Source organism: Oncorhynchus keta, chromosome 8 (assembly GCF_023373465.1).
Source record: "Oncorhynchus keta strain PuntledgeMale-10-30-2019 chromosome 8, Oket_V2, whole genome shotgun sequence".
NCBI classification, from domain to species: domain Eukaryota; kingdom Metazoa; phylum Chordata; class Actinopteri; order Salmoniformes; family Salmonidae; genus Oncorhynchus; species Oncorhynchus keta.
The window spans coordinates 41,193,381-41,208,223 of NC_068428.1; the positions used below are offsets into that span (position 1 = coordinate 41,193,381).

Consider the following 14,843-nt stretch of genomic DNA (forward strand, 5'->3'; position numbering starts at 1 on the left):
TCTTGTTCGTTATTTTTCTGGTGTTGTCACAAATGTCGTCAGGGAAATGACCGGACCAGGGTGCAGGGTGGTGAGCGTACATTTTCTCTTTATTTCTTCAAATGGAGCCAACAATGACCGTGAAGCTCCGTGAGGATATACCTGCATCAAACGAAGACAACTACCCACAACTAAGGTGTAAAAAAAAAAAAAACAGGCTGCCTAAGTATGATTCCCAATCAGAGACAACGATAGACAGCTGTCCCTGATTGAGAACCATACCTGGCTAAAATATAGAAACAGAAAACAGAATGCCCACATCACACCCTGACCAAACCAAATGGAGGAATAAAACAGCTCTAAGGTCGGCATATATTGTTACATGTTAACAATATTACATATACAGTAGTATATAGAAAAGTACTTTATTTTTAAAAATTATTCATTTGTTTGTGAAGCTTGCATTCAATTGCCATACCCTTTTCACATGAACTTCCATTCTTGTATAAGGATAATGCCAATAACCATCAAAATTTGAAATAGCAAATTATTTTTGATGTAACTTTTACTCTGAGTACTTTTTAAATCTGCTACATTTTACTTATTTTTTTAAATATTTTTTTTTTTACACCAGTACTTTTACTTCTACTTGATTTACAATTTCATTAAAGTAACAGTACTTCAACTTGAGTAGGATTTTACAGTACTCTTTCCATCCCTGAATATAACACACATACATTAATTATTAACTTTGATTGCCTGTGACGATGTTTGTTCTATAGAAAGTATTTGACTAATGTATGGCACAGAAAGTATTTGACTCCAGCCACAAAATTACGAGGGGTGGGAGTATTTCGGCAAGGCCATTTTCTTGCCTGATGAAACATCATTTACCAACAAAGTAATCGTGTTTAGTGAATCCACCAGATCAGAGGCATTTGGAATGACCAGGCATGTTGTCTCGACAAGTGTGTGAATTTGACCGTTTTCCTTTCCTGCTGAGCATTCAAAATGTAATGAGTACTTTTGGCTATCAGGGAAAATGTATGGAGTAAAAAGTACATTATTTTCTTTAGGAACGTAGTGAAGTAAAAGTAGTCAAATATAAATAGTAAAGTACAGACACCGCAAAAAAATCAGACTTTGGTTACTGTATGTTTTGACTTGGGTCCCCGAGCTTACATGAGCAAGGCAGTTAACCCACTGTTCCCCTGAACAAGGCAGTTAACCCACTGTTCCCCTGAACAAGGCAGTTAACGCACTGTTCCCCTGAACAAGGCATTTAACCCACTGTTCCCCTGAACAAGGCACTGTTCCCTGATTAACCCACTGTTCCCTGAACAAGGCATTTAACCCACTGTTCCCCTGAACAAGGCAGTTAACCCACTGTTCCCCAAGGCAGTGAACAAGGCATTTAACCCACTGTTCCCCTGAACAAGGCAGTTAACCCACTGTTCCCCTGAACAAGGCAGTTAACCACCCACAGTCCCCTGAACAAGGCAGTTAACCCACTGTTCCCCTGAACAAGGCAGTTAACCCACTGTTGCCCCCACTGAACAAGGCAGTTAACCCACTGTTCCCCTGAACAAGGCAGTTAACCCACTGTTCCCCTGAACAAGGCAGTTAACCCACCGTTCCCCTGAACAAGGCAGTTAACCCACTGTTCCCCTGAACAAGGCAGTTAACCCACTGTTCCCCTGAACAAGGCAGTTAACCCACTGTTCCCCGGGCTCCGATGACGTGGATGTTGATTAAGGCAGCCCTCCTCACCTCTCTGATTAAAGGGTTGGGTTAAATGCAGAAGACACATTTCAGTTGAATGCATTCAGTTGTACAACTGACCCTTTCCCTTCCCGGTGGCGCAAGTTCATTGATTTCTAAAAATAGGTTTTAACTTTGTCACTAGAGGGTATTGTGTGTAGATGGGTAAGAGAAAAAAATATTTATTTCATCCACTTTGAATTTAGGCTGTAACAACAAAATGTGGAATAAGTCAAGGGGAATGAATACCTTCTGAAGGCACTGTACTTTTGAAATAAGTTTCCGTAGGATCTTTAGTAACCACAGAAAACACACCTGTTTAAAAACCCATCTTCATTTTTTGGGGGAAGAACATTCCATTGTTAGTTAGTTAGTACTTCAGTATTATTACAATTAAATGTTGTAAAATTGTATGGTTTAAATGACGGTGATCTGTCTTTTAACTTACTGCCTTCCTTCTTGTTCCTTTCAGCAGCATATTTATCTTAAGACTTTTTGTTTGTCCATTTTTCCCCTGGTGGCATTCATATTTTGTTTGTGCCCACAACTTGAAAAGAACACTATTGAATAGGAGAATTTTACTCCCCCAACCAATTTTTTTGTTGTTTTCCCTACCAAAGGCTGTGCTTTTGTTGATGGTAAAGCATATGACATACTACTATTAGAATGAAAGGCATATAGGGAAACGTATAACGTTGCTATATCAAGTAGAGTAACTCCTCTGTGTTTTGGAGGAATGGAATCACACATTTAAAATGTGAAGCATCCGCTTGGTGTTCACAATATTTCTTGCGGACATTGGGAGAAGATTGAACGATATGGATTTTAGCAGACATTCTGTAAATTTTCTCATCGATGAAACATTTGATCTCAATAGAGTTTTCTGTTTCAAAAACTAGAATCTGTTATGAACAGAGTGGACCAAGGTTTGTTAACTTTAACCTTTGCAAAAACTTAGGAAATGCAAAGGTGAATTGAGTTATTGCACACGCGCACTCACAGAGTATGCGTTCCCTAACGAAAACATGCAGCTGTTAGAACGAAGCCAATAGGATCTCGCTAGCTCGTACTTGGCTTGGCTCTGTTCATTTGAAACGACAGGCTGTGGTCTATCTTGGTTAAGTTACAAAAATCTTTGATGGAATCCTTTATGCTAGCTAGCTCATTTTAGGTAAGAGTAGCTAATGTAACCTATTCGTTATCTAAACAAGAAAAGACAACTCTTTTTTTTGCCCAAACTTTTGTAATTTTCTAAAAGTTATGAATTTGTGACTCCTGTTCCCGAACGTATTTAGTCCTCAATCTTGAACTCGAGAGATGCCATTTTGAAAATGAGGCGTTTCCCGATAACAGGAATACGCGTCGTTACACTCGTTCATCCAATTGGTCGAGTAGGCGGGGTTTCTGTATTTGGGTTTTTGGTAACTACGACCTGGTATTGCTCGTCGCCGTAACATTTTCCTAGTTGAAAATAAGTACAAAAGGGCGCGTTCGTAAATTCACTCTGGCTACCTACTCCGATTTCAGAGCACACCATCTACTGTATCTTGCCTATGCTGCTCTGTACCATCACTCATTCATATATCCTTATGTACATGTTCTTTATCCCCTTACACGGTGTATAAGACAGTAGTTTTGGAATTGTTAGTTAGATTACTTGTTGGTTATTACTGCATTGTCGGAACTAGAAGCACAAGCATTTCGCTACACTCGTATTAACATCTGCTAACCATGTGTATGTGACAAATAACATTTGATTTGATTTGACACTCAACTGAGTGTGCAGAGCGCAGAATAATTGATGGATTTACTAACGCTCAACACCGGTTGAATATGGCCGGTGCCATTAAACGTCAGCAAAAAAAAGCATAATTAAATTGTTGCCAACATCACAGTTACAGTCACCAACGCTCTGGATAACATAAACAGCCGAACCAGTTCTGCTAGTGAGAGTAAAATGGTCAGAGTGAGGTGTTCTCTTTTTTTTGTCTATCCGTTGTCTCTTTTTTAGTAGGCTGGGTGCTTGATTGCGGTTGAGGTCAGAGAACGCTCAACTCTACTCCTCGGCCAGAGCATCCAGTGTGTCCTCCGAAAGAGAAATGCTCTGAATTTAAGAGGACAATCTGACAACGCTCTGAATTTATGAGCGTGCACTCCAGAGTGAATTTACTAACACACCAAAAGGTTCACATCAATGATTTATAGATAACCTCTTTTACGTCATCGAGTGTGCTGTTTTGAAACCCTCGCGCCTCCATCTTGGCACTCCCCTACAATTGTAAAACATATTTTGGAAGCTGTATATATGCATTTACTAACGTCTACATTTGTTTTAGACACGTTTACTCTATTACAGACACCTTAACGCATACTTTAAAATTATATGTGAACTAAACATACAAATCAAATATATAAAACCATTTTCCTTAAAGTATAATTTTTTGAAAGTATTAATATTACTCTTCCCACTACAACAACAAAATAATACATAAATGCATTTAAATTTTGTCCACGAACCATGTAAATGAAATACCGAAGGATTCCATTCATTCCCATGGAATGCGGCTTTTCTAAGGAGTGCCAATATGGCTTACCGGTGGGATCAAAGCTTCTCCTCAAAGATTTTTGTAACTAAACCAAGATATAGACCTCTCTGATGAGGATAGGCTTACCCGTCTTGTTGAGGGAGGACGCAGAGAGCTGTGGGTTGGCAGCGCACTATATTGCTGCCTGCCATAAATTGAGGGACAGTGTCTGACAGACCAATCAACCTGCACATGTCCTCTACTGTATGCTCATTGTTATTGTTGAATGTGTTGGTTATTTTGACCCTTGGTTATTGTTGTTACTGTTGTCCCGTTGACAATTTTGATTCTCATTCTTATTTATTTTTTATATTGTAAATATCCCAAATGAGCTTTGGCAATATTTACATTGTTACGTCATGCCAACAAAGCGAATTGAATTGAAGTCGTTTCCAATGGGAACAAATGAGTCATAGTGGGCACAGCCAAGCACAAGAAAGCGAGATCCTATTTGTGCGTTCGAGCATAATCTGCATGTTTTTCGTTATAGGGAATGTCTACCCTGTGAAGTGCGCGTGTGCAGTAACAATTCGCCTGTGTACTCATAAACAACGCGATCTTTAAAAGTTTTGCAAAGGTTAAAGTTTACAAACCTTAGTCCACTCTGTTCATAACAGATTCTAGTTTTGGAAACAGACAACTATATTGAGATTAAATGTTTAATCGATAAGAAAATGTGCATTATAACGGCTAAAATCCATCTCGTTCCATCTTATCCCACTGCGCTCCAGTGGGCTTCCTCTCACTACCATATTTGGTAGTGAATGGAAACAGTAAGCGGATGCTTCACATTTAAAAAAAATCCTGTGAAATGTCTATCTGTTTGTTTTATCTGTGTTCTCATAGGGTGCGTTCGTAAATTGCCTCCAGGTTGTCAGAGTGTGCTCTGGATAGTTCGTCAATTCAGAGCGCACACTGGACGCTCTTACAGAGGAGTAGGGTTGATCTGAGTGTTCTGACCTTACAACGGCAGTGAAGTACTTAAGTTGAATAGCTATTTCCAGACGCAAATGAGCAACACAACAAGGGAACCTTTGACCATTTTACTTAACCTAGCAGAGGTGGTTAGGATGTTTTCATGTTATCTAAAGCGTTGGTGTCTGTAACTGTGCTGCTGGCAACAATTTAATTACGCTTCTTTGCCGACGTTTACCGACACCGGACACATCACAAGCATTTCGCTTCACACGCAATAACATCTGCAAAACACGCGTTGATAGCCAGAGTGAATTTACAAACGCACCCATATTATCTGCAATCCAAGGTCTATCAAAATAAATCATTGGTTCACACAGTATATTGTGGACCTGCCCGCCCCTCTCGCAGTCAAACTATCCGCTCGGGCCAAGTCACCGGGCTAACAAAATTGGTCTGGTCCCAATGATTTTCAGAAGACCTGCTGGCCTGGGCTTCACCGAGTAAAAACAATTACTGTGGTACATTACAGTTATAACGGATAAAGTGCATTTGACGCTTAATAAATGAATGCCCGTCTTCATTCTACAGTAGCATAATAAAGATACCCTGACCACAGTCTTCTACTACCCACGGAAACCGTGTACGAAAAAAGCGAGGCTGCTGACGTGTTTCCGCTTCCCCTCTTCTCGCAGAGAGAAAGAAACTGTCTGGCTGTTCGTGACGAAGCGGAAGAAGCGACAACACCGCAGGAAAAGACTATTCGTGATTAAATAACAAATCAATTGGAGGATAGTCTGTCTGGCTATTTGAGTCCATGACCAGACAGTGAGAACGGAGAGGAGGGCTTGAAGGTAGCCTTTTCGTTGGTAAGTGTTTTCAATCTTGTGTTTTTTCTCCCTCAAGCCAGCTGTACAGTAACTAGCTAAGCGTACGGGATCACTCTGGCTTGTGCCACTGGTATCTATGTTCTCCCTCTGTCAGTATACTGCTTTTGATATCGGCCTCTTTGGCTTGGGTCTAATTGTCTATGTTTTGAACCTGTGGAAAAACAGAAACCAATGTTACCAACTTGTGTGTAGCTAATACTATTGTCATTTACGATATCATCTGTCTTATTGGCTGTCTTCTACCCGTGTGCGCTCAACAATGTCCTAGGTCTAGGATAAGGCTGGCTAGAGTTATGATCTACTAGCTAATGAATCTCATTTCATAGACTCTGACCCTTCAAAGGTTATTTGAACCGTCAAAAGTGTTTGTAAACCAACAATGACATGTCTGTCAGTGGGTCTGCTGCCACAACAGAGGGAGAGGGAGGAGAGAGGACGGGCAAGGGCCACTGCAATGAGGAAGGAAACCCGTTGTGGATGACGATGCCCAAGTAAAATAGATAACGATAGCTACCATAATACCTCACTACCAGTATAGTAATACCATAATAACCTACCATAATACCTCACTACCAGTATAGTAATACCATAATAACCTACCATAATACCTCACTACCAGTATAGTAATACCATAATAACCTACCATAATACCTCACTACCAGTATAGTAATACCATAATAACCTACCATAATACCTCACTACCAGTATAGTAATACCATAATAACCTACCATAATACCTCACTACCAGTATAGTAATACCATAATAACCTACCATAATACCTCACTACCAGTATAGTAATACCATAATAACCTACCATAATACCTCACTACCAGTATAGTAATACCATAATAACCTACCATAATACCTCACTACCAGTATAGTAATACCATAATAACCTACCATAATACCTCACTACCAGTATAGTAATACCATAATAACCTACCATAATACCTCACTACCAGTATAGTAATACCATAATAACCTACCATAATACCTCACTACCAGTATAGTAATACCATAATAACCTACCATAATACCTCACTACCAGTATAGTAATACCATAATAACCTACCATAATACCTCACTACCAGTATAGTAATACCATAATAACCTACCATAATACCTCACTACCAGTATAGTAATACCATAATAACCTACCATAATACCTCACTACCAGTATAGTAATACCATAATAACCTAACGAGAAGCAGTGGATAAAATGCATACAATCAGTGTTATTACAGTATAGAGCTGCCCATCCCTTTTAAATGGGTGGTTTTACAACAGACTTGGGACTATTTTGTTACAAGAACTCTTTGTCTCTAACCTTTGTCTAATACATCAGATCATCAGCTTTGGACAGTAGCTAAGTTATTAGTTATGGTGGTACATCGTGATAGTGGTTACGTTAGTGCTGTAAAATTGGCTATCATTAATCATATTTCCCAACTTTATAACCTTGTGTCCTGACATGCAAGCAGATGCCTAACAATGCATGTCACCCTATATAGTGTGTACTACATTGTTCTCGCCTGCTAGATCTGCTACACTTCATCATAGCTGTTTTGTGAAACATTGTTGCAATATATCAAAATGTTCAACTGATTACAATATATCAAAATGTAGACTTGTTATGTGACATTTTGGCATAGATTACAGTGCCGTTTCTGCTCGGTGTTTTATCCAGCAGCAGCGAATGCGGACATATACAGTCGGTCCGGCGCACTGCAATCAGTACGGTTGCACGTGTCGGTGCGTGTGACTCGGGCCATTGAAGCATCCGCTGTAACTATGAGGGCATTTGCTAATTCAATTTGGCCAAGTTTACTAGGCGCAGTTAAATAAATAAAATAAAACATTTTTCTATTCCCCCCCTCCCCAAAGTGTAAATGCTAAAGTTTAAGCATTGTGGTCATATATCATAGCCCGATTAACATAATGGCTCATTACAAAGCAATAATGACAACAAAATAAGCAATAAGTACAATTTGATTACTACTTGATCCCCAAAACGTTTTGAAATCTCAGAATTGAAAAGGTAAATGTCCCTTCTCGCGCTCTCTCGTGCAGTAGCACATAGAGATGCTCCTGCATGGGTTTACACCACATAATGGGCTCCATAACAAAGGCTTTCTTTCTCTGCTTCCATGCTACTCTCTCTCTCTCTCCCTCGATTTCTCATGCTCTCCATGCCGAGTCCCTATCTTCCTCCTTCACTTATTCAATTCAAAGGGCTTTATTGGCATGGGAAACATACATATGTTTACAAATCAAGTATAATAGATAATAAACAAAAGTGAAATTAACAGTAAACATTACACTCACAAGACTTTCAATGGAATAAAAACATTTTAAATGTTATTATGTACCGTGTTGTAATGATGTGCACATTGTTAAAGTACAAAGGGGAGCATAAATAAACATAAATATGGGTTGTTTTTACAATTGTGTTTGTTCTTCACTGGTTGCCCTTTTCTTGTGGCAACAGGTCACAACAAATGTTGCTTCTGTGATGGCACATTGGAATTTCCCCGAACAGATCGGGTTTGTTTTAAAAATCTTTGTTGGTCTGTGTAATCTGAGGGAAATATGAGTCTCGAATATGGTCATGCATTGTTAGGAAGCACAGCTCAGTTTCCACTTCATTTTGTGGGCAGTGACCACATAGCCTGTCTTCTCTTGAGCCAGGTCTGCCTACGGCGGCCTTTCTCAATAGCAAGGCTATGCTCACTGAGTCTGTACATAGTCAAAGCTTTCCTTAATTTTGTGTCAGTCACAGTGGTCAGGTATTCTGCCACTGTGTACTCTCTGGTTTGGGCCAAATAGCATGTTTTTTTGTTAATTCTTCCCAATGTGTCAAGTAATTATCTTTTTGTTTTCTCATGATTTGGTTGGGTGCTAAATGACTTAAATGTAAATGTAAATGTATGTCTAATTGTGTTGCTGTCCTGGGGCTCTGTGGGGTCTGTTTGTGTTCGTGAACAGAGCCACAGGACCAGCTTGCTTAGGGGACTCTTTTCCAGGTTAGTCTCTCGGTAGGCAATGGCTTGGGAATCGCTTCCTTTTAGGTGGTTGCAGAATTTAACAGCTCTTTTCTGGATTTTGATAATTAAAGGGTATTGTCTTAATTGTGCTCTGCATGCATTATTTGGTGTTTTACTTTGTACACAGAGGATGTTTTTGCAGAATTCTGCGTACAGTCTCAATATGGTCTTTGTCACATTTTGGGAATTATTGGTTGGTTAGCTGAACCCAGACATTACAACCATGAGGGGCAATGGGATCTTAAACTGATTTTTTTTTTTTTTTTGCCACTTGTGGTGCTGATGTTTAGGCCGATGTATGTATAGTTTTTTGTGTGCTCTAGGGAAACTGTGTCTAGATGGAATTTGTATTTCTGGTCCTGACAACTGGACCTTTTTTTGGAACACCATTATTTTTGTCTTACTGAGATTTATGCCAGCACCCTTTTTATTTTTAAATTTGACCTTTATTTAACTAGGCGAGTCAGTTAAGAACAAATTCTTATTTTCAATGACTGCCTAGGAACAGTGGGTTAACTGCCTGTTCAGGGGCAGAACGACAGCTCGGGGATATGAACTTGCAACCTTCCGGTTACTAGTCCAACACTCTAACCACTAGGCTACCCTGCCGCCCCGGAAGCTAAGCAGGGTTGGTCCCGGTCAGTTCCTGGATGACCAGATGCTGCTGGAAGTGGTGCTGGAGGCACTCTTTCCTCTGGTCTAAAAAAATATAGAATGTGTGCTCAGTCAACTTACCTGGTAAAATAACGGATTAAAAAAAATGACTGTCAGATCTGACAGAATCTGTGCAGAAGATCTAGGTGCTGCTGTAGGCCCTCCTTGGTTGGGAACAGATCTAGGTGCTGCTGTAGGCCCTCCTTGGTTGGGGACAGATCTAGGTGCTGCTGTAGACCCTCCTTGGTTGGGAACAGATCTAGGTGCTGCTGTAGGCCCTCCTTGGTTGGGAACAGATCTAGGTGCTGCTGTAGGCCCTCCTTGGTTGGGAACAGATCTAGGTGCTGCTGTAGGCCCTCCTTGGTTGGGAACAGATCTAGGTGCTGCTGTAGACCCTCCTTGGTTGGGAACAGAAGCACCAGGTCATCAGCAAACAGTAGACATTTCACTTCCGATTTTAGTAGGGTGAGGCCGGGTGCTGCAGACTGTTCTAGTACTCTCGCCAATTCATTGATATACAGTTGAAGTCGGAAGTTTACATACACTTAGGTTGGAGTCATTAAAACTGTTTTTTCATCCACTCCACATATTTCTTGTTAACCCACTATAATTTTGGCAAGTTGGTTAGGGTATCTACTTCGTGCATGACACAAGTCATTTTTCCAACAATTGTTAACAGACAGATTATTTCACTTATTCACTGTATCACAATTCCAGTGGGTCAGAAGTTTACATACACTAAGTTGACGGTGCCTTTCAACAACTTGGAAAATTCCAGAGAATGATGTCATGGCTTTAGAAGTTTCTGATAGGCTTATTGACATAATCTGAGTCAATTGGAGGTGTACCTTTGTAACGGTTCTCTTGTGGTGAAGGAGAGTCAGACTAAAATGCAGCGTGTAGATTGCGATCCATGTTTAATAAACAAACGAAAAACACGAATCAATTACAAACACTACAAAACAAAGAACGTAATGAAAACCTAAACCGCCTATACTTGTGTAAACTAACACAGAGACAGGAACAAGGACACTAAGGACAATCACCCACGAAACACACAAAGAATATGGCTGCCTAAATATGGTTCCCAATCAGAGACAACGATAAACACCTGCCTCTGATTGAGAACCACTTCAGACAGCCATAGACTTAACTAGAACACCCCACTAAGCTACAATCCAAATACCAACACACCACATACAAAAACCCCATGCCACACCCTGGCCTGACCAAATAAATTAAGATAAACACAAAATACCTCGACCAGGGCGTGACAACCTTTGGATGTATTTCACGGCCTACCTTCAAATGTAGTGCCTCTTTGCTGGACATCATGGGAAAATCAAAAGAAATCAGACCTCAGAAAACAATTGTAGATCTCCACAAGTCTGGTTCATCCTTGGGAGCAATTTCCAGACGCCTGAAGGTACCACGTTCATCTGTACAAACAGAGCCGTCATACCGCTCAGGAAGGAGATGCATTCTGTCTCCTAGAGATGAACGGACTTTGGTGCGAAAAGTGCAAATCAATCCCAGAACAACAGCAAAGAACCTTGTAAAGATGCTGGAGGAAACAGGTACAAAAGTATCTATATCCACAGTAAAACAAGTCCTATATAGGCATAACCTGAAAGGCCGCTCAGCAAGGAAGAAGACACAGCTCCAAACCGCCATAAAAAAGCCAGACTATGGTTTGCAACTGCACATGGGGACAAATATTGTACTATTTGGAGAAATGTCCTGTGGTCTGATGAAACAAAAATATAACTGTTTGGCCATAATGACCATTGTTGTGTTTGGCAGAAAAGGGGGGATGCTTGCAAACTAAAGAACACGATCCCAACCGTGAAGTACGTGGGTCGCAGCATCATGTTGTGGGGGTGCTTTACTGCAAAAGGGACTGGTGCACTTCACAAAATAGATGGCATCATGTGGAAGGAAAATTATGTGGATATATTGAAGCAACATCTCAAGACATCAGTCAGGAAGTTAAAGCTTGGTCGCAAATGGGTCTTCCAAATGGACAATGACCCCAAGCATACTTCCAAGGTTGTGGCAAAATGGCTTAAGGACAACAAAGTCACGGTATTGGAGTGGCCATCACAAAGCCCTGAAGGCGTGTGTGAGCAAGGAGGCCTACAGACCTAGCTCAGTTACACCAGCTCTGTCAGGAGGAATGGGCCAAAATTCACCCAACTTATTGTGGGAAGGTTGGGGAAGGCTACCCTGAACATTTGGAAAGAAATGTATTTTTTGCCAATTTTAGCTGCACACTTGTTTGTGTATATGGTTTTTATAGTATGTTTCTCCCTCAACACTACTTTCCATCAGTTTGTATAGCAGACCCTCGTGCCAAATTGAGTCAAACCCTTTTTTAGGAGTCAACACGGCATGAGAAGACTTTGCCATTGTTTTGGTTTGATTGTTTGTTAATTAGGATGTGCAGGGTGAAATATGCCATCAGTCGTATGGTAATTTGGTATAAAGCCAATTTGACATTTGTTCAGTACATTGTTTTCACTGAGGAAATTAGGAGTCTGCTATTAATGATAACACAGAGGATTTCCCTAAGGTTGCTGTTTATGCATATCCCACGGTAGTTATTGGGGTCAAATTTGTCTTCACTTTTGTGGATTGGTGTGATCAGTCCTTGGTTCCAAATATTGAGGAAGATGTCAGAGCCGAGGATGATTTTTTTAAAAGTATAGCCAATTTGTGGTCTGTATATTTTGTCATTTCATTTAGTATACCATCGACTCCACAGGCCTTTTGGGTTGGTATTTTGTCCTGTAGTTCATTCAACGTAAATGGAAAATCCAGTAGGTTCTGGTAGTCTTTAACAGCTGATTGTAAGATTTGTAATTGATCATGTATATGTTTTTGCTGTTTGTTCTTTGTTATAGAGCCAAAACGATTGGAGAACATCCCTGTTTTGAATCAATACCTATTCATGTTTGTTTAGTGTGTTACAATTTCCCCAGAAGTGGTTATATGCTATGGATTCTTCAGTTACATTGAGCTGATTTCTGAAGTGCGGTTCCTTTTTCATTACATTTCTGTATATCGAGTCTGTCTTCTATTATACAGAGTTCTTACATTCTAGTCTTCTATTATCCAGAGTTCTTACATTCTCGTCTTCTATTATACAGAGTTCTTACATTCTAGTCTTCTATTATCCAGTGTTCTTACATTCTCGTCTTCTATTATCCAGAGTTCTTACATTCTAGTCTTCTATTATCCAGTGTTCTTACATTCTCATCTTCTATTATCCAGTGTTCTTACATTCTCGTCTTCTATTATCCAGTGTTCTTACATTCTCGTCTTCTATTATCCAGTGTTCTTACATTCTCGTCTTCTATTATACAGTGTTCTTACATTCTCGTCTTCTATTATACAGTGTTCTTACATTCTCGTCTTCTATTATACAGTGTTCTTACATTCTCGTCTTCTATTATCCAGTGTTCTTACATTCTCGTCTTCTATTATCCAGAGTTCTTACATTTTTGAAAATCCTGGCGAAGTCCTGAGATTTTAAAATTGTGTTTTCCAGGCCTGGAAAAGTTTTGGAAAATAATACAATCTGAAACATTTTAAGAAAAGTCATGGAAATTAATTTAATACATAATTTTATTTAGGCACAGTTTTAAAAAAAAAAGTTAAATCATCATTTCAACCAGGATCGGAATGACTCTAGAACATCTGTGTTTGTGCGCTTAACCTACATAGTGCGAGGCAAGGGGGCCATTGCTCAAGGATTGAGTTACAGTCGGGCATTACAGCAGCAGGCAGGCCTAGGATAGAGAACAGATTCATTAGGGAGCCAATTCAAAACATATTTTGTACCCTCTAGTTAACCGTTTGTCATACCCCCCACCCACAAAAAAAAGCATTCGCAGACACTGGCGAATAAGGTCATACAAAGTTGATTTACTTTTTTAAAACGATTCACATGATTCATTTGAAACTATATATTTTTTTGACTAAATCACGATTCACTTCTTCGTTTGTATTAGTTGAGATTCGGTTCAATCCCAAAGAATCAAGTTCATGTCAATCCAAATAATGAGTGAATCGTGAACCTTCATTCTCGGCAGAAATGTTAGATGTAGCCTTTCTTTTTGAACGATGTGGCTTCAGTAAATGATACTCAGCCTGCAAAGTAAACGCTTCTAAACGGGGCATAAAATGAACACCCGTCATCCGCCAAATGCAGGTAGATTTAGGTATTGGCGGGTAAGAATCTATATTTTACCAGCCATGTTGGCGTGTGGTCAATTTGTAGATCTCTACAGTGCGAGCATTACATTTGTGAATAAAAATAGTCAAGTATGAGCACATGCTTCTGATTTTATTGTAGAAAAATGCTGCAGTAGCTGTTTTGTTTCATAGTTGCTAATCCCACTAAATAAATATGAATCCTACATACCACCTGAGGTAGCAACAATGCCTGGCAGGAGAGCTGTATACTCTGAGTGAAATGCTGATAGATTCATTTTTGGAGGCGCTGTGCACAGGGATAGAAGTTTGTCTAATTAAATCTAGGAAGTCTCCAAAGTGAGACTTTGTCCTCGTGTTTCTTGGTTATTTACATCGTGTTAATCATAAGCTAGGTTGTCTTTCAACGTAGCTTGAGTCTGCTGCTTCAACTGATAGCGAAGAGACGCCCAAGTCAGATCCCAAATCTCACACACACAAACCTCAAGTGGCCCCGTTACCACAGTAACCCCCCGCCCTTTAAAGAGGCAGCTGAACATTTTGTCTCATCTGATATTTTGGTTTAAAGACTCGGGCTACAAAAAAAGGTAAAGAAATTGAGCAATATACCACATTTACTTGTTACTAATACCTTTCTTGTTTTAGAAACATTTTACAAAACATGGTCATCTGTTTTTAGTTTCTTTGATGTAATTATGGCCAAAATATATATTTTGGCTGGTAAAAACAATCTGAGTAGCTGGTGGACCAAAAAGTCAATTTTAGGCCCTGCTTCTAAGGTAGCTAAGATGAATATGAA

General features: G+C 39.8%; 1 protein-coding gene across 1 annotated transcript in view; it reads left to right on the forward strand.

The window, feature by feature from the left end:
- Positions 1–5,906: 5,906 nt before the first annotated feature.
- LOC118377163 (sushi domain-containing protein 6-like) overlaps positions 5,907–14,843 on the forward strand; it is an 87,655-nt gene continuing 78,718 nt past the window's right edge. The window contains exon 1 of the mRNA XM_052524198.1: positions 5,907–6,109. The gene's annotated coding sequence lies outside the window, so the exon portion shown is untranslated. The remainder of the gene's footprint in view (positions 6,110–14,843) is intronic.